This window comes from Vidua chalybeata, chromosome 9 (genome assembly GCF_026979565.1).
Source record: "Vidua chalybeata isolate OUT-0048 chromosome 9, bVidCha1 merged haplotype, whole genome shotgun sequence".
Lineage (NCBI taxonomy): Eukaryota > Metazoa > Chordata > Aves > Passeriformes > Viduidae > Vidua > Vidua chalybeata.
The window spans coordinates 21,947,415-21,969,231 of NC_071538.1; positions in this window are offsets into that span (position 1 = coordinate 21,947,415).

Genomic DNA, 21,817 nt, shown 5'->3' on the forward strand with positions numbered 1-21,817 from the left:
TAACCTGATTTATGCTATGCCTGTTACCATTCCCTTTTGTAATCAACATGCTCTCAGAAACAGTAGTGCATATGCAAACTGCCTGTTCCTAAGTTTTAATCATGAAATTTATGATTTTGATTCTGTGGTGTCATCACCTGCTTTTTAATGTATAAATGGCTCTACAAGCAGTGAGACATAGAAGAAATGGCTGTGAAAATTAGCAAAAAAGTGTATCTAGCTGATTCAGCTTGAACTATTTTATTTTTTGCTTTTCTATGACGAGGAATAGAAGCAGCCATGAAGTCACAGGAATTTTTTGTATGTGTTATGTTGGTGAAAGTCATTTATTTGAGGCATGATTTTATTCCTTCCTTATTTTTACTTCTGTTTACTACTAGTAGTCCTTTTTCTCTTTTCTTAAAAAGGCAGTTGTTAAAAGACAAAAAAGGGGGGGGCTCCTCATGAATAACATCTTGATTTATATGGGTATTTCTAGACATAAAAATAAACGGATACAATTCAAAGGCATGAATTCCCAGGAATATATACAAAACTGACGTTATCCATATGTGTGATCAGTATTATTTAGTTTAAGACTGCCAAGACCAAACTAGTAATTTTCCTTTTAGTAGCTTTGTGAATACACAGCTAAGGGCTTCTGTCCTCTTGCTTGAATTCTGATTTGATAAAAACAAAGAAAATGCTTTTAGTGATATGGTTCATGTCATTGTATTTATCCCACTGCTTTTGGTCTTGCACTCTTCTCCAGACTCATGCTCAACTAACAATGTCATTAGCACAGGGCCTTCAAAACCTGGAAGCTGAGCTCATGACTGACTAGGTCTGTACCTACAGTACAAGGGATACAGGGAAACCAGCCATTTTTCAGAAGTTCTTCTGCTAAGAATTCTTGATTTTGAGACAAATTTTGTTTTTAAATCACTGAGCTAAGTATATTCATTTATAAGAGCTTAAAAATCTTTATGTAATATGACTTGTAAAACTCAACCCATTAATTCAGCTATTATTATAGCATACAGTTTTGAAGAACAAACTTCAAGATGAGACAAAAAAAACTCAAAGGAGAATACCATCACTGAGAATTTTAACTGAGGAATATGACCCCCTTATTAAAAAAAAAAAAAAAACATTAAACTGAGAAATGTGCAAGTAATTTCAGAATATAATCTGCCCAAATAATTAATTTTAATATTATATGAAATCAGCAGGGACATGCTTTTGCAATTACAGCAAGCCTTTACAGGAAGCAAGACTTGCCTTAAAATGAGCATCACATTTTCCCTTGCTGAACACTTGTTCCCATAGATTTTCTAGGAATCTTAAGGCATGACATGCAAACTGCAGAAGCCATGAAAGGAGCATCTTGTGTGCAAATGGAATGATGGATCTGACGCATCTTTTGCTGACTGCTGACTGCTCTTTCTCAGCATTCCTACTGCTGTGGCATACTGTAGGACTTCACATCACTGGCAAATTTTCTTAGCTCCAAATCTGCACTGCATTTAACATTTTTCTTTTTTTGTTTGGTTGGTTTTTTTTTTTTTTTGTAAAGAATGCCTATCCTATAATATCCATTAGCACTCTCTTCACCCTCAATTAACTGTTAAAATATTAGGGATCAGTCACATCAGTAGAATTTTCTTTCCTTACTGAGTAAAATGACACAAACTTAAATTGAATGGCAATTTCAAGTACTTTACAGTATAAGGAAATAGCTTCAGCCAATACTGCAGTTATAAGGCTTTTGACTACTTCTAATAAATCTAAATGTTATGTAGGGTAATTTGCTTCTTGAGTGACATTTGTAGTTCCAGTCTTGACATGTTGATAAAATTGAAAACAAAAATTTTCATTACTCTAACAGAAATTGTGTGTTTGTAGTAAGACACAGCCAATTGACCCATGTGATCAAAGTAGGCTGAAGCCCAAGGAATTCCTGATCACCTGAGATAAAATTCTAAAACAGTATGACAAAACAATGAGATTGTGTCTCCCTGCACAGCAAGACAAATAGACCAATAGGAAATGTTTCATCTTAGTAAGACAGAGAAATTATATTTACTTAATGTAATGCTGATTGGGATTCATAACTCCAGTGAGACACTTCTGGGTGTGTACTGTTATAATAAATACTTTCCACTAAAGAGATTAAAGCTCTTGGCACTAATAAAGAAAGTGATCAAGGTAGCATTTATTGCTTAATGACGTGTGTTTGCTGCATCTGTTCAGAGGTACTACCTTGCCCTTCAGTAAAACTTGCAACAGACACTCCAGAGATAAGTGTGGGTGGGTACAGGGAGCGAGTCTCTCTCCAGGCTTGCTTCATGACTCGCACAAGGACATGTCGCAAAGCGAAGGACGGGACTGAAGAACCTTTTTTTTCCAGTGAACAAATAATAAAGTACTCCAGACAGACTAGGGCTTGTCAAATCCAACTACCCCAGCTTCCCTCACCTTAGGGGACAAGATGAGAAGTAAGGGCTAATTTCAGAGTCTTGAAAAGACTATGCAACTGATGGTGTGGTGACAGCTGCTTGATAAAATGCAGGAAAGTCACACCCTCAACACAGGACTCTATGTAAATTGTACAGTCTAGCCCAAAATGCCTGGCTGCATTTGATAACTTAGGTTCCTTTTAGATTTTATTTTCTGGTGGTTTGTTTGTCATGCAGCTCTCTCAGCATGTCTTTGCCTCTTTCTTCAGAATAATGTGTTTTGTTGCTTGCTTTGGCACCGATCTCCACAGTTAGTGGTATAATTTTTCTCTGTATTGTTATTTATTTTTTCTTGTATGTATTGCAATTGCTGTAGCTGGTCATGTGTGTACCCTTCCCCAGAATGATTTTTCCACTGGCATGAGGGTGGGAGGAGGAGATACAGCCATATTGTGACTTTAAAAGTCTATCTTTCAATTGGTTTTCTTACACATAGTCTATAGTATTGGTAACTCAGATTAACAGTAGATACTATTTAGTTAGCTTCATCATGGTATGTAAACATAAGCAGTCACACCTGTTATACACCAAATAATCAGGTAGCAAGTAAAAAAAAATGTAATATCTAAGTATCTCACCTTTCCTTGAAGTACCTGAGAGAGCCTGATAAAGATAGAAAAAGAGTTAAAGGGAAAACCAATGAATCTGATGACCGCTGAAGCACTGGAATTACAACTAAGTTAAATTGAACTTGTCCTGAAACGGGCTTTGTATCAGCAATACAAAACTTAACTAGACTAATTGTAACAAGAAAGGACTTAATGTAATCCTGCTATTGATTTGATCCCTAATGCTGCCTTTGTCTGCAGTACTTCATGAATTACCTTTCAGTTTCAGTTATTCAAGTATTCCCTGCTCTTCAGCATAGCCTAATTGTGATTGTAGACACTTAAGTTTATTAATGGCAACACTTTAAAGGCACATATTGGAAGTCTAGCAAATGAAATTTTGTTATAACACCACTTTTGCCTTGATTCAAAATATAATTTTAATCCTATGTATATTTTCCCTAAATGCTTTTACATAAGGCAGCAGTAAGTATACTTGCTGTAACTATGAGCTCGTGATGAATATGCTGTTATACAGTGTTAGTATGCTGGGATGTATATCAAAGAAAAGTTGGAACACAGGGCTGTGGGAATTTGTGACTATTGCAGAATACCAGATCATGTAATCTTCCATAAAATGCTTAATTATTTGAGGAACATTTAGTTTGGAATTTCTTTTTTTCTCACTCTAGGACTGTTCTACAGTGTGACTAATAGTTACTTAATTCCTTTGAGAATCAGCCTAAGAGTACTGATACTCACCTAGTACTCATTGGCTCTTGTACTCAAATTTGGTTTTAACCTGAATAGCTTTTTTGTAAGCTTGTGTTTGTTTTGTCTCTGTGCACGTGGCACAGAGTTCATAGTTTGGGAGTTTCCATGTGTTACTTTTAAACAAGGTAAGCTCTCTGAGGTTTTGCTCTCAGCTGGGATCTCTGATCCCCTGGTCAGACTATTAGCTCTGTTTAGCACCTGTGGAACCTTCAGCTCTACTGGCATTAATGTGGATGGTGACTTGCACAAAGCCACTGATAATTCTCTGTTGGAAATAACTCTTCTCATACATCACAGCGTCACACATATCTCATCCAGACTGGAACAGTCTGGGAGCCTTAGAGTCTGCTTGCCATTCTGGGATTAGTAAATGTCCTAGGGCTTTTTCATCCTACAGTTTATTTCCAACAAGGCCCTCTTGTGTCCCAAAAGACTGGGCATTTGGTGGGGTAGGGATAATTAAATGTCTGTTGGTGATTATGTTTGTTTATTGTTACAGGTGGTTTTTTACTTCTTTTTTTTTTTTTGTCTACTCTAAAACCATACAAAAGATTAAAGTGGGACTTAATGGCAAGTACTTGTCAATTTACCATTTTATGTAGACATAGTGAAACTATAGTAAAACCCAATAGGTTTGCTAAAACTCTTAAAAAGAAGTGAGATATATTAGATTGCTTTGTCAGAACATTTTTTTTACCTTGCTTACTATACATTACCTGAACTCAGAACAATATTTCTGGAGTTAAAAGCCAGTGTTTCTGACAAGGTAACTACAACATACAGAACATATAAAACTCTGTGACCCTTTTTAATCTAATTTGGGTATCTTCAATTGCTGTTGAAATACAGTGTTGACAGTGAATGAAAAATAAAGAACAAATGTGTGTTTAAAATGAAGTGGATCAGGATGGATATGAGGAACAATACTCAATGTACCACAGTCTATCACTAGCAATCACTATATTGCTAGAGTTGCATTTGTCTTAGAGAAGTATTTATTGTTACTCTCTTAGGTATTCTGGAGAATGTCTCTAGAAATTACCTGGAGAGCAGACAGAACATAACATGAAAGTGTTTGAAACTAAAGCGGAATAAAGTTCTTTAGTCTTAGAATTTGCAATTTGCAACCTGCCATCACTGGGAAAATTACCTCACTTCAGAAATGAGGGAAATAAAACAACTGCAAGAAGTTTCAGGAAGTTTGCACGGAAAAGAGTTCTTGCTTTTCTTGTGATGACGTGACACTATGAGTGTGGTCCTTCTGCAGGGAAATTGGTTTAATTCTGAAGTTTTTCATTTCATGCAGTGAGGAACACACACTAGAAGATTTTTTTACTAATGCTGTCAACTGATAATAGTTACTGCTATGAAAAACACTGTGGAAATATTGAAATTGTTTTTCAAGCATCTTAGGTAGACTTGCTGCAAGACGCAGTCTGCTATAAGGGCACTGGTTGTAGACAGAATTCTCTACTGTAAGTGGTGAATACTATACTGTGACTGATATGCTTCAATGTCTAATGATAAGGAGAGACACAGAAGACAGTTTCACTGACTCCTCAGTCTTGGAATATGCTAAGAAAGAGGGGTGGTACTGAAAAGTGAAGTGAAATAAAAATGGGGCTGTGGATATGACTACATGTGCTAAATGGACTGGGGTTAAGCATGGCAAGACACACGCAGCTGCTGTCTAGTGAGCACAGTGGGATCAGAGCAGAGGAAACAAAACCAGGGGATTTAGCAACTGCACAAAAACTTCCTTAGCTACTGAACCTGTGACCCTGCAGCTTACACTGGACAACTAACTTTATTTTGGTGACTTAATGTGACAAAGAGAGAAAGCTGTTCAAATATTTAAATTAAAAATGTCAAGATATCTTTTTTTGAAACTCTACTAACCCTGGGAGAAGGAGGCTTGTTGCGAGAGGTTAGTATGCCTGTAATACTGATCAATTTTTCCTCTAATTAAAAAATCAGAGGCCTTAGAAGTTATTTTCTAAACAAATAGATATACAATTTTTTTGATTTTTCCACTTGAAAACAGTAATATTGCTGAAGGAATATAATGATTCTCAGATTCTTTTGTTTAGAATTAGAAAGTAGATTTTTACATGAAGTGTAAACTGTGCAACTGCATATGTTATACAAAGGCAATGATGACACTGCCTGTGAGCATTGAGAGTGCTTCTTCTGGGGTTAGTTTTCCAAGACCAAACTGAAGAGAATAATGTGCTTTCCTGAAAATGATGTGACAGGGATGGCCAGATCAGTGAAGTCACATCTCCAAACAGAAGAACTGTCAGTTTGACACATAGATTTCTAAATGGGGAAGATTGCACAATTTCTTCAGAAATCATTTCAATAGCGATCTTTTACTTTCTTGCAGTATTCTGTCACATAAAAGCAAAGTATACAAAAATATTTCAAGATTTTGAAATTTCAGGGTTTTTTTTTAAATTCCCTAATTTCAAAACATCACCAGAGTCAAAAAATGACATAAAATCTAAATTGGTTATTTCCTCATATCATTATCATCTTGATCTCCAGATGAAAAAAAATCATGGTAGTTCCATTGTATTCTGTAGTTATACAACTTCACATAAGCTGAAAATTTAATTCAGTATTTTAAATTTAAAATGTCTCTAGAATTTTAAAATGGGTCTGTAGTTGTGTAGTCCTTTGAAGCTCTTTTTATTAAAACATTGGCCATTATTTCTCTTTAGACCTTCCAACTGTCTCAAACACTTGTAATTACTGCTGCTAATACATAAGGTATTATGTATTAACAAAATGCATAATATAAACGTATAAGGAAAAATACTAAAAAATGTTTAAATAAAAACACTGAGAATTTTACTAAAAGAGATAAGTCTATTTACCTATGAGTGAACAGATGAATATTAAATGGAGCAGTTAAAAACTAATTATGTTAAGCACTTATAGCCTTCCACTTCTTTGATCTGTTCCATAAATGTTCTAGATTAAGGGATGTGTGATGTACAAATGCTGTGTAGTGAGTATTTTGTTTAGTTTGGATCAAAGTCCAGTCTGACATGAAATACAAATTCTGTGCAAAAAGATTTTATGACATTTTCTTTAGTGGATAGTTTGGGCAGAAATCCAAACTGTGTCAGTAAAAACCCAATGCCAGCCAAGCTTGGTTTTGGTTTTCCCTGTTTTTCTGTGATTTATGTTGAGGCTATAATCTCTCTGTGAAGCTTACAAAGGTTCTTTCGGGCTGCAAGAATTCCCCTGGCTTGGGCACTCAGAGCTTTTAGAAACTAGAACAGAATACTGTAAACAAAAGAACACTAAACCAAATTGCCCCTGTTCTGTTTTCTGTCCCTGGGTCTTTCACGGGGCTGAGCAGCAGTTGACATGTGGCATGTGAGGACAGGAGGCCTCTGAAAGGGAGCAGGAGAGCCTGGTGAGGGGTTTTGAAGAGGCACAAGAGGGACCCCAGGGCCTGTGCTGCCCCTCCTGTTCTCCCACTGGAGTATGACCCCTCTCTGAGCTCGTTGCACTGTACATTGCATACAGAGCCATTTTTAATATAATCCCAAGCTTTAATGCTGGAAGAGTTCCTTGCTTCCCTTAGTGTCTTACATGCTGTTAGTAGTGGAAGGAGTCAGAGGAGGAAACACAGCAGAGCTGAGCCAGGCATGGGGCACCAAGGAGTGAAGTGCTGCAGTGCTGAGACAGGGGAGGATAAGACAGCAGGCTGGGCAGGGGGATGGTCTTGTATTGAGGTCTGGAGAGGAGGAGGAGAATGAGGAAAATGCTGTGAGGCAGCAAGGTAGGGTGGGAATCCTTATGCAGTCATAAGACCACAGCCACCTCTACAGTTACACAGTTCATTGTGAGTCTAAGGCAACATCTGAACCTCCTTCTCCTGGAGAAGCTTTGTCAACCTTTGTCACCCCTGTGGCAACCACTAGCATGCCCCAAAGACCCCATTTACTGCACCAAGATTGTTCAGACTTGGCTAGCCCCTCACATATTCATTCTTGGAATCTTCTTTTCTGCCACTGCAAAGCTGAGTGTTGCTTTTCACCTCTGAGGCCATAAGAATAATTTTGACCTAGCCTTTTTTCTAAGGTTTTAAACTTTCCCAATATGCTATGTAGTTCTTTAGTTTCTATAACATCACTGCTTCAAGTACACCAAGAAGCAAGGTTAGAGTTAACTCACACATCTCTAGCTGTTTGCTGGCTTTGTCTTTCTGGAAAGAACCTAGACCGTAAATCATTGTCATCTGCAAGGGCATTCTTGTTGCATAGAGTTAATAGATTCAAAAGAGATGCTTTCATTTGCAGATGTTAGACTCAGATCAAGCCTACAGTGAAACTGCAGCTCCAGAATTACTTCAGCCAAGTTAATTTAGTTTTGCCACAGCCCTATTTACTTACATGTTTTGACATAGACACTTGGCGTAACAATTTTGACAGATAAACTGCCAGAAAATTGATAATATAAAATAGTAATTTTCTACTAGCTTAGCTCTTAGAGTTGACTCACCATAGATCAGAGCATGGTACCACCATACATTTAAAACATTTTGGTACTGCACTAGAGGCACAATTAATGCAAGTGATTATTTGTATAATAATTGTAGTCCTTCCTTCCAGCCAAAAAGTAAAAGAAAAAAGAACAAAGCATTATGTTTTGTAATTCCTTCTGTCTCTTTCCTGGCTAGGCAGATGAACTGATTTGAGTCATAGAATCAGAAAAATTATGATCTCTTCCAATTGTTTTACAATTATCCCAATTGTTTTTAGTCACTATCCAGTGCCACTTTTAGAAACAATGAGCAATAAATGGAGAGTGTAACTGTTTCCTTTTAGTGTAATAACAAAAATTAGTATAAGTATAAATTAGTATAATAAAAGAAAAATTTGGAATAGAAAATTATGCCTTCCCTGATAGTAACTTTAATTGATAATAACTTCTACCTGTTTACTTGTTGATATGAAGAATAAGAAACAGCTGCTGCTAACTTAAAAGAAACTGCCTGCAGAAGAGGTGACTCTTTTAAGTCACAGACGCACTCATGATGCCAGATAGTGCTTGAAAATTAAAGCTACGCAATCTAGAGATCAGTAATAAGATGCCATTTTTCAATGGCCACTGCAAACCAGAACATTAAATATTACTATGGGATTTTTAATGTTTGAGATTATTCAAAATGGCAAAATATCTTTAAGATGCAGATGCTATTACTCAGACACTTCCTTAAGCTGCAAGTTTAAAACCTCTAGGACTGGTCCGGGCTGCTTGCTTCACAGAAATGGCTTTAGAGACACCTCTCATGTAAGTTAATCTCAGATAAATGAAAAAAATCTGATCATGCATCTTTGCATCTTCTCCGTGCACCTGTGTCATTTGGGCAGAGGTGCCATATGCAAATAACAAGGCTTCACAGTTTATGGGCAAATCACTCAAAATGTTGTAGAAAGGCAGATTGTAAGAACAGCTTGTGTGGTTGAAAGCTTCATGACAAATACTTGGAAATCTTGGAAGTGTAATTTAGTAGTTAGTCTATTTTAATCAGTAAGACTAAGTGGGAAAAGCTTACTCCTGAGCTAAGATGGCTCAACAAGTTAGTGAATTAGAGTTGTAACGTCCTATGGCATCCCAGCTGTTTCCTGTGATAAAGCCCATTAAGCTATAGGCTTTCACAAGTACCTCTTTTTCCTCAGAGTTTCATTCTTCTCTAAATGGGGATCATTTGTTCAACCTTGGGCAGCCTGAATCCCACCAACTAAGAGAAAGGACAAATCATTGGAAATCTTTTCTTTGCACCATCCTTAAGAGAGAGCTTAAGACCTGATTATGCTTTGCTGCCTTCTTTCTGCTCATTTTTCCTCTACACTTTGGGAAATGTCCCAGTGCATGTTTCTGTGCCTTCTCATAAGTGGGTACATTTTGTTCCTTTTGCGTAACTGCTTCTGTGGAATGCTCCTTGACCTCTGACGGGTTTAGTTTACCCATAGAGGTGAGCTCACATCAGTTCATTTTTCAATGGATTATACGTTCCAGCTGCATTTGAAGTTGTTTGCTGTATCAGGTTCCTCTACTGATGACTGATGCATGTATTGACATAGTAAATGCCACTCCTCTTGACATGATCAAGTTTCTTATCCTTGGCCACATTAAATCTTTGTGTAACTCCACTGTTGAAAATCTCTGCAGTGAATGTATCACAACGTGTCCTGTTCACAAGGAGCTCTTCCAATTACTTAATTTCTGCTGAAATTACTCATTGTGGTTGTTATTTGTGCTACTACATCTCTCCCAAGATCAAATGTTCTTCATTAGAGTAAGCAGAAATAGATGGAATTATTTTTTTCTTCCTGTAGCCTGTGCAATGACAAGGTGGAAAAAAGAGAAAATAACCAACTATAACAAAACCCCCCAAACTATCAATTTTTGTATTCCTGTGATCAAATTGGCTATGTGAGGGCAACAAGGCTCAGAGCTGACACAGTGTTAGGAGGAGACCAAATCTGGGTGTTAGCAGTCCAGCTGATGAAGTTTTGTATTACTGATGACAAAGGCTTTCAAACTGAAATACAATTTGCTTCTCTTTTCTTCAAAAGTGATCAAGATCTAAAAGAAAGCCATAGTAAAAGAGCCAAAGTTACTTCACTGTAAAAATGAAATCAGATAAATACATGGAGATTTCAAAACTTTTCTAAAATTTGCATTTTTCTGATTAAATAAATTAGTTCACATCTTGTGCTATTACAAAGAATACAAGCTGAAAACTCTCTTATCCACAGATATAAATTCATGGAGAAGATTTTTGACACTGCTTTCCTGTAATACACCTCTTGAATGATCAGTACGTAGTGATACTTCCTTTTCATTCTGCTATGAGCTTGTCTTTTAGTGCCAGAATTTCCATTTCTCATTTCCTTCTTTTATCATTGCATCGCAGAATGAATGGTAAGAGGCTGACTGCACAAAAAAAGGTCTGGAATTTATTATTAATACTAAAAACAATTTTTTTCATGTTTGTGAGTTTAGTAATGCAATGGAATTATCTTGAATATTGTTACATATGCAGCAGCTCAGAATTCCTGGGGTACTGGTTCATTAAGGGAAGGACAAGATGGCTCTTCTTCAGGTGATTGACAAATCCACTTTGACTGGTACAGTCTGTAGTCTTATCTTTTCAGTAAGCCACAGAACATCTCCCTGGGTATAGAAAATAGGAAAACACAATAATGAGCTGTGTCAGTCAGAAATGTGAGGAGGACCTGAGGCCCTTCCATGCCACATCTGCCTTTTCCTTTAAAATAGGTTGTACATCAATAGAATTGTGTATCACTGGCTATACAAATAACAAACCAGAAAAGTGTAAATCTGTAATAATAGAAAACACCGTTGTGTTTTGCTCCTGGACACTCCATATCTGCCCAACTATAGTTGGCCTTTTTGGTCACAGGACTACTCGAGAACTTGTCTGTAAAACCACTGTAGATATCTGGTCTGCAGGACCAACTGAACAGGTTTGCTCCTACCTCACATTATTAAAGCTGCCTTCTATGCTTCATGGGTCATACTGGCTCTAGAGCTTCTCCCTGCAGCAGGTTGATCCCCTTCCCCAGCAGTCTCCTGGTCTACACAGTTTCTCATTTACTGTTTCCCTCTTGCTGCCCCAGGCTGTACCCCAGCAGCTTTTCCATTCTGAGTGTGCCCAGTTGCTGTCAGGATACTCTCCTTTCCCAGGCTAATAGGCAGCTGTTCTTCATCTGGTCACAGGACTTGTTTAACAGAATGCTTGATATGCCTCTCCTTAAGTGAACCCAGAATTCAGATGTTACTGCCCTGGAAGCACTGGTAGCTTTTTGGCATTGAATATAGTTCATAAGCATGGCCAGCAGATACCCCAGTGTTAAGGGGAAATGTGTGATTTTGCATGCACCTGTGTCTAGGCATGGCTGGAATGGGAATAATGGAGCCTTCTTTGCAAAAACATTATCGTATTAAGGGGGATTTGGGACCTATACAGCTGTCTTCCAAAATATGGCATTACCATAAACTAGCTTGGTAACATCCCTAAGCAGAACAGTGGGGAGCAATGACTAAGAAATGGACTGGAAATTAGTCAGCCTGCAAGGTTAGAAGCTGCTGGCTTTTCTTCTACAAGCTTCCATAAAATAACATTATATCAGAGGATTTATTGGGCAACTTGGATATTTCATTGTATCTGGGGAAATGAGCGAGCAGCTGAGAAGAAAAGCACATTGAACAAACAGAGGATTGCACAGTTGGATCCTTTAAGACAAGGATCCAAACTGTAGCTTTAAGTTATATGCCTCTTCTGTAAAGTTTAGTTTTGATGCTGGTAGGAAGTGACTGATCAAAAGTAGAACTGGTATAGGGTATATAATTTGGATTATATCCAAGGAAATAAATAAAGTCAGGAGATGTTATGAGTGACCCCAGTGGGTCATTTAGGCTCACTGGCATCCTCAATCCTAAGTGACTTTCTATCTCAGATGCTATAATAACATTCTCATTATCTTGTTTACTGAAACAAATGGAAACGTTGATGAAGATACAGTTTTCCTTTCTAATTCAGCATTTAAAATTTCAGGATTAAAATGCTTTGAAGCCTACAGCAGTTGACACAAGAAGTGTCCTGGCAACATAAAAAATATGCTGGCAATAGCAAAGTGTGACAGTTAAAACTGTCACAGGTACAAGGCTTTTTTCACACTAAGGTGTTGTCACATCAGGAAGGGCAATTTCCTGCTTTTCAAATTCCTAGTCAGGACTGTCTCATTTACCAGAGGGTGTGCCTGCTAGCTCTTTTCTGCAAATGATAGTTGTGTGCAACTACATTGAAAACTGATCCTGAAAGCAGTGTAGTCCACAGACATTTCATGTTCCTCATTGTCTGTCTTCATTCCCCTGAAGAACTCCAGTGAATGTTATAAGTGTAGCAGCTTTTTCTGACTGTGGAACCAGGGTACCAGGGTAGAAACATATATTGGCTTTTTTTTTTTTTTTTTTTTTTTTTGATAAAAGTTTCATAGGGTTGTTCTTAACAGGAGCATTGAAGGTAACTGAAAAATAGGTATGAGGTCTTTGGACTGCAGCACTAAATCTGAAAGTATTTGAAGTACAAGTTTTCCTGGTAGTTACATCAGGCCATTCTAGAAGCAGCTTTGTGTAGATTCCTATTAAGAGAAAAAGGGAGCAGGTTAAAAAAGACTGGGAGAAATCAAGGACTGTCAGGGGGAAGAGAGAGGTGGCTCATGAATGCTTAGGAGTAGGGATGAAATTCTACTAAGAGGGGAAGTACTCAAAAGGGGAGACAGTAAAGGAGAAGAAGAAATACTGAATGGAATGGACAAGAGAGACTGGAGGGCAGAGGGAATGATCCTAGAACCCAGAGACTAGAGGGGAGAAGATGAGCAGGAGTCCAGCTGAAAAGCCCTAATCAGCAAAAGGTCAAGAATATTCAGAGTATAAATGTGAAAAATTGTTAAGCATTGAAGGGGATTTGTGAACTCTGGCATATTTCTGTGTTCCATATAAGGTATACCCAAGTCCAAAACACAAGGCCACCATTGTCCTCTATCTCATGTTCCTATATATTGCTGTGGAGAAAGTGTCTCCTTCCTCCACACTGTCTCATCTATACAGCTTTTTATAGCTGAGGCATCTTTTTACAGCTGGTGTGAAGACACCACACCAAGGTCTTGGTGTTCACTAGGATAATTAGGCATTTTGAAAAAAAATGTAGAAATTATACAGAGAGGGATAGCATATGATCAGATGAACCTATGTATGTATATGGTATAGATAAAGATATTTTTAGCTATCCACCAGTTATTTACAATGAGATATTGCCATGATATTTCAATATTTCACACCATAGACTGGATGAAGCAGCTCTTCAGAACAACAGAAAAATAGACTTATATACGAGTATAATTAAAGTGTACTAGAGCAACATGACTGATATAGAATATATTAGGAAATACAGGCTTTGTGAAAGTAGTTTTTTTACCTTCTGCATTTTATCCATAGTTACTAGTACATACAGCTAAGATCTATAAGCCATGTATTTGTGCTTCTTCAAATGGGGGTTGTTCCCCAGTTTGAAGGGTATTATTACTTGGATTATGCGGACTCTGACCATAATATGAAGCAGAAAGTAGAATGAAGCTTTCATAGAATCCCAGAATCTGCTGAGTTGAAAGGGACCCATTACAACCATCGAGTTTAACTCCTGGCCCTGGGCAGGGCTCCCCAAGAGTCACACCCTGTGCCTAAGAGCTTCTTGTGCCTAAGAGCGCCCTGTCCAGGCGCTTCTTGAGCTCTGTCAGGCTGGAGCTGTGACCGCTGCCCTGGGGAGTCTGTTCCAGTGCTCAGCCACCCGTGGGGTGAAGAACCTTTTCCTGATACCAACCTAAACCTCCCCTGACACAACTTCAGGCCCTTGCCTTGCCTTGGGTTCTGTCACTGGCCAAGAGAGTGAAGAGATCACTGTCCGTCCCTCTGCTTCCCTCCACGAGGGTGTTGAAGACCGCAGTGCTGTCTCCCCTCTCTATGACTCTGTTTATTCTCAAAAATCTTTATTATTCTCATTAAGTGAAAAGATAAAGACTCAAGAATCTCTCATAGCAAACCAAATTAAGCCATGTCACTGGAGACTACTGATAGCTGTTTTTTTAGTTCATATGTTTAAAACCCTACATTACTTAATCCCTGCAAGCCTTTTCCTCATTGTACATCTGCAGGTTTCGGATTACTTAACTTTTTATTGTGTGCAAATCATGCAAAACCATCTCAGAAAAATATGCTGAAGACCCAGCCAGGGCAGTACCTTATAAGGCATTTCATAGCAGTTCCAACATGTGTCACAGAATACAGCTGTGAGCACAGAGCACTTTCCACTCATCATCACAGTATGTGAGTCAAATCTGCAATGCCATGGGAGAGGAGCTGCTTCTTAATTAAAAGGGATTTGAGAGAAACTGCCCTCCAAAAATGGAGTTATTTCTTTGTCACCATGAAGATTATTTTACAAGTTTCATTTGTAGCAAAACCAAAAACCATACAGAAAATTCAAACTGATGTTTAAACATTAGCAAAATGTATTCAGATATTTTGTTATGCTACCTGTCTAGGAAAATATTTTTTCTTGCTTTAAAAAAAGGGAATTCAGAGATGTCTGATTTTTTCTAAACCTGAGGGTTTTGTTTCATTTAAACAAATTGAAACCAAATAATGTATAGTTCTATACTAACAAATTTTGGTTTAGTCAATCGGAATTGAAATGTTACTGACTTGGATTTTCTGCTTTTAATTACAGGCAAGCCATTGGTTAAACTTTTTAGTTTACAGGTGACCTGTTCCCTCCCCCCTCCTTCAGTGCATTATATGTATGGCAATCAAATAGATTAAGCTTTTAAAAAGGCACAAATAACCTGTACCCTTAAGGTGCCTATTAACTGAGGTGATTGATTCAGCCATTAGTGTGGGGTCAGCTGCACAGGTTAGTACATCTCCAAAATATGTAAAGAATTTGGGACTGGAATTTAAGTTTCAGTCCCTTTCAAATTCACAGTTTCTCAGAAAACAGAGGAAGGAATCATGCACTACAAGGTGAAAAGAACACTGGAATTTGAAACCTCTGAAGTTAACATTAGTCTTTTTCCAATCATTTCTTCAATGAGCTTTAGACCTGACTACTTTGTGGTCTTTTGACTATGAAATTTTTCACGGTTTTCTGGTAAAACCACAATATAACAGAAATGTGATATCATTGGTGACACGCTGAGAATAATGCAGTAAGCACAGAGTTAGGAGAGGCTCCTTTCTGCTGTTTTAAGAGCCATTCTCAGCAGAATCCATGGGAATCTGATACAGAAACCAGAGTGCTTTCTGCAGAACTATAATTATTAACAGATTTTTTCAATAAAGAATACATGTGGCGAGTTCCAAAAGAAGATAGACTTGCCAAAGGGCTGAAACTTTGACTAGAAATTGTTACCATCTCCTTCCTAACATTACCTCCCACACCAACCACTAAAAGCTAAATTTCTTTGTGGGAACTCAGGGCAGCAAATCCTTTTTTTTTTTTTTTTTTTTTTTTTTTTTTGGGGAACTACATTATATACTTGCATTTTTTAAAGTTTTAACAAGTGCTATTTGAACCAGCCATGTGTTCAAGCTGTTGCTAATTCCTTGAGGAAGATCTCCCTCTGAAAGTGGCTGATAAATTTTGCTGGTTTAAAAAAAAAAAAGTAGTAATTAGACTATTTATAGCTCTAGTGACTCAGCATAAAGACTGCAATAGTCATATGTGAAAGGAATCTCATGATGTGAGACCATCTGGTGCTCTGTGAAGGAGGCCAAATGCAGTTTTCAGAACACATCTGTAGGCCATCAGGTCATGCCTATCCCTTCCAGAAAGAAGAGCTGCTTTCCTAAAAACTGCATGAGGCTTTGTTTCAGAAATGAACATTATGTTATTTGATTGCTATCCACATAGGATGTTTTGTCTATCTGGCAGCACAGAGTTTGAGGACGGGGCTTATTTCTTTTAAAAAAGGTTTAGAACCAAGTGAATTTGTATATGCTCTTAAAATAGAGCACAAATTAATATTAGAGGGATATTCCTTGCATTTATAACATCAAGTCAATAGATGTTGCAGCTCTTGATGTGTGCCTGTTAGAAATAATCTATTAGAGATTAATAGAGTCTAAAAAATTGATTATTTTAGTTTCATAACACTGGAGGAAGACATGGAATGTGAGATTTCCATTCCTTTCCATTAATCTGACTAGGTTTTTACTGCTTTAGCTTTTTAGTTTTAGTTGATTTTATTTTGAAAGGCCAAGTGGAACAAATTATGTAAGAAATAATGTTTCTTCCAACTCTGAATGAAGGCCTTGTAAAAAAGCTATAGTAGGAATGGTTGTCAATTTTCTATCAGATAGGTTTTCACTAGTAAACTGTGATTTATTTAAATGTCTAATTGGCAAAGAATACATATGTATAATAAAAAAAAAAATTAAATGGCTTGTAATACCATGCAGTACCTTGCTGGAGAACCTTGTCTACTTCCTTTCTAACTTTTTCAGTTTGCTGCTATGGAGCCTTGGCTTTCACAACTTCACATCTAGGGAATATCTGCAATCTGTTTCAGGACTGGAGATTGCTAAACTGCCAAGAATGTCTTACTGGTTTTAGTTCCCAACATGAACTTCCTCCCACAGGTGTGGTTCTAAGTATGTCCTGGTCCCTGGGACTCAACTTCTCAGCTGATCATGCTTTCGTAGGGGTGAAAAACCATAGCCAACCCTGCACTCTAGTTTGCTCCATCATAAAAGCAGCATGCACTCCCCAATATTTCTTCTGGGTATTCTGTTTTCCTTTGGTTCTTTTAGGTGTACAATAGAAATGGCAGGAACATCCATCAAATCACAACGCTTAGCCCTCAAAATTAGGAGGAAGAGGAGGAAGAGAAAGTTTTCTTTCCACTTAATTTCTTTTCTCTTGCTTTTGAATTCTAGATGGTGTAGATGGAGTTCAAATTCTACTTAGACAAAAAAGTAAAGCTTGTAGACAAAAGATGCACTTTTATTTTACTCATTTAAAACAGTTCCATTTAAACAGCTAGACAGGTTTTATAGCAAAATTCCTGTATTTTTGTATCATGAAACAGATTAGAACAATAAGATGGACTTTGTGTTTTAGCATGGGTATAACTCTGTGTCTCAAAAAAAGGGCAGAAATTAGTTTGCTTTCAGGTTCTTCCTTTGAAAGGTTGACATTTATTACTTCATGAAATATGTTTTGCAATGAAAATGTTAAAATCTTTTGCCCTAAGCCCTCTAGAAACTCTAAGCAGCTCTGTTAGATGAAGTTAACATCTCCTGTATGTGCATTTCTGTTGCACAGAAATTTTATACAAACCTGTATTACTTTCCTTCTTATCACAATAAATATCGAAGATTTTATTACTCTAATCATCATCATCATCTGCAAGAATATGCTGAAGGAAAAGAATGCCAGGGTTGCATTCCAATTCTGTTTCTGGCCTCTGAGCACTATTCCAACCAAAATACTCCCAGAGAACCCAGTTCTATTATGTATGTATTCATTGGAATAAGGAATAAGTTCACATTGTGCCACTGAACTCCACAGTCTACTCAAAACTGCTTAGTAATAAATTAAAAAGCAATAGAATGTAAGAAATAAAAAAAATAAGTAAATTTTACCTGTGGCAAAGAAAGTACAAGTATCTCTTGAAAGCATTATGTACAAGCTTTTCTCAGTGAGTTTATACTGACTGCATTACACACATATAGTAAAGGAGGAATTAATTATGTCAGCTAAAGTAGCACACAAAATCCCTCAGGAGTAAGAACATTTAGAAGTACCTACCTATAGAGTAAACTCTAAATGCTCTATAATTAGCAAGTTCATCTAGACAGGTGTTCTCTACACTGCAGTGTCAGTGTCTGCTTTCGCATTGTGGGCAAATCACGTAATGGTTTCATGTTCATTGAAACCATCCCAAAAATTTCCTTTGTGGCTTAATAGAACAGGAGATTCCAGTGAAAATCTTACCTGACCTAAAGAGGGCTTATCTTAATTCTTGATGAAATGCAGTTTAATTTTTCAGGCTTTACCTCTTGTGTTTTGTCTATTCATGCCTGACTTGACATTTAGCCAAGTTGACATGGAGACTCCTGGGCAGTTTGCACATTCTGCAGAAGCTCTGCTCTGCCCATGAAATTGTTGTTAAAGACTGTCAAGGTGTATCACCTGCTTAGAAATCTGTTTCTAAAATATTACTGTGACTCTCTCTAACAGGAGAAGGAACCTGTCAGGGCTAGATCGTGCAGCAAGTAGCTCTGAATTCTGGCATCCATGCTGTCTGCTGGTGTCATTGTGTTTATATAATGTCATGTCTTCCTGGACCTCTCTAGTGTTTCATCCATCCAGGAGGTTGAGTAAACATTAGATCTGGATGCTGCATTTACTACCAAAGACAAAAGAACAAACAGACCCTCTGATCAATTTCCCAGAAGGAATACTGCAGTATTTTGTTGGGCTGCCTTCCACACAGTCATTCAAATGGTGAAAAGCCCAAAGAACATATTGTTTCTTTTTGGGTGCTTTCAATTCCCTGTCCACTGTGTCGGGGATTTTCATCCCCAGGAAACCTCAAAATAAAGGAATCCAACCAACCATCTGCTGAACAGCATGTGCAAAACACAAGGTTTTCTGACCTTGGACAAAATCTCTCTTGATTCCAGAGAGTCATACACAGTCACAGAGGGCTTGCAGGAGTGGTCTGCTTTCCAAGATATTTCCCCAGGGCTTTGGTATTACACTGCACTCCAAGGCTTTTATTCATCCCTTCAGGTTCCTTTGGGCTACAAACATCTCCCTGCTGTCTCTCCCTCCTGTTTTCAGCAGGATACTGGCTAAAGATCAACAAATGAGGGTCAGAAGGACAGTATTTTTCCATTGAATGTTCCAAGACTCTTTTCAGGAGCCAGGCCCATGCAGCCCAGACTAAGGTCTATATTACTGGGTACCACAGTTGCTTAGTCACAGTTAATACCTTGCTTGTCTTCCTATGCATAGGCTAGAAATGTACATCATCACAGGGGCAGCCAACATACACAGACATGACAAACAGCATTATCTGGTGGATCTCCCCTAGGCTCTGAAATACAGAATGAAATGCTGCACAAAGAGGCAGCCCCTGATTTTGTCATCTCCTGATAACAAGACAAAAAAAGACCTCTCTTTTCATCCATGTTCCTCTTGAAACTGGTAAGTCTTCATGTTGTCTGGCAACACTTAGTATAACTTAAGCCAAACTGTGCTAAAAAACATTAACATTTGGGTTTGCACTCTACAAGATGCTTTGCTCTCCCAACTCTCAGTTCGTAGCCCAGTACCATTTTCAAGTAATTTTTCATCAGATATTTTGCCTTTTGTAGCTGAAATACAAACCTCTAGTGGGTCCAAGTTCTGTATCAAAGATACATTGCTTCCCCTTTACCACCTCTCAGGATCCATGTGTTCCCACAGCCGAGTTGTTCCTGTTTTCCACTTCAGTAAGGTTACCCAGCCCAAGCAAAGTTTGTCACAGCTCCAACAGAAAACCTTTCTGCCCTTTTTGCTAGTCAGATCAGAAAGAATGAAGTGATTCAGCTGGCTGCATGAAAAAAGTAAATAATCTTAGGCCAGTTTGGGATCTAATAAGGAGGGAATAAGCCTCAGTACCTGCCCCTGTATCCAGCACCTCTTGCACTGCTACTGCTATAGGTGACGGTGGCCGTCCCTGAGGACTGAGACCTTAGCCAGCTTTTGACAGTGTCTCTGTACAACTCCTGTGCCATCACACTCTCCACTCTGTCACATTTAGAGAGGTCCCATATTCCCTGCTGAAATTCTCATAGTTACAGTGCTCTGGTTACTTAACTTTTCATGTGCGAAGGAAATATTTTGAGATTTCAAGTGTTAATACATTTAATAGTGGACATCACTATATAAACTTTTGCTTGTTAAAGACAGGTCTCCCATATATACTACATAGGCAATAAGCAATAAAAACTATATAGTAATAAAAAATTATGATCGATGGCTCAAGTCACATGCATAACTGCACTCTGCTGTAACAGTTCCAAATATCAAAAAGGGGTTCCTTCTTTTCCAAAATAGAGTTGTCTTTGAGTACAAACTTTAAATTAAACAACTGGTTGCCTCATTTTGAGCATAAAAATGTTTTTTTAGTAAAAAGAAAAATTCTATTTTGTTCATTTAATTATCAGTCATATTAATATTTACATATATACACATAATTTAATATGTAAATCTCCAAACAATTCTTTCAAAAAGAGGCCTTAGTAAATGTGCAATTATATTAATTGGTTTCGTTAATTTAGTTGTTACTTGTGTTAATTTTTAGTGTGTGTAGGTGAGTACATGTTTAGAGCAGTACACAAAATACAAAGATTCACACAGACCCATTGAACACAGCTGGCATTTCTTGTTTCCAAAAAATAGTTTTCAGTTTTCCCAGGACATTCTACCTCCTCCTTGCAGAATGGTTTGGCCACAATTTCTAATTGTGTGAGTCAGATGTTCTTCCTTTTCCATAGCCTCCCACTTTTGTATCAATCTTTTCCAGATTCATGGAGCAGAGAAATAAAAAGCATTTGAGAACTGAATGATGTAATGAAAGATTCTGAATTTAAAAAATAATAGTCTTTTAATCTCTGAAAATAAATGGCTAGTTTGTGGATTGAAAATGTACAACTACCAGAAAGCAAACATCATATAATTTTTGATACAAAGATATTTTCTTTCTGTAAATATGAATTTTATTTTAATAACTTTCTAGTCATTTTCTTGGCATAGATTTTAAGCACAAATGAGACATTTAATTATTTTTTTCCTATTCCCTAGCACACAGAATTCCAGTTTAAAAAAAAAAAGTAACTCTTAATTACTCCCTTGCATCAGACTTGAGGGGCCAGCACTGAAGCCAGATGAAAGTTTCTTTTCCCACACTGGTGAAAGCAAAAGCTTAATTACAGACAAATTATTATGGCAGAATGTGTTTCCCCTAATATTCCCTTAATACAGTAAGTGTTTGGATAAAAGAAAGCTGAACAAAGCAATTTGATCCCTTCTTCTGCTGGCTATAGGGCCAGCACTTCAGCTTGTTAGTTTCTGAGAAACCCAGCTAGTCCAACCAGAGTTAGGTAGACTCAACTGGTACCAGGAATGTACTGATCTATTGCAGCTTCATTGCAAAAAGAAACCAGATAAGTAATGAGGAGAAAGTGCACTAGCAGAAACTTTTGAAAAAGGAGGGGTTTAGGATCCAGTGATATATTTTTCAATTTCTTAAAAATGTCATCCAAATACAGACTTGTAAATAGGTAAGTGGACTGATAAACTCTACTGCAGAAAAAAATAGTGAGGTTTCTGACCTGTTA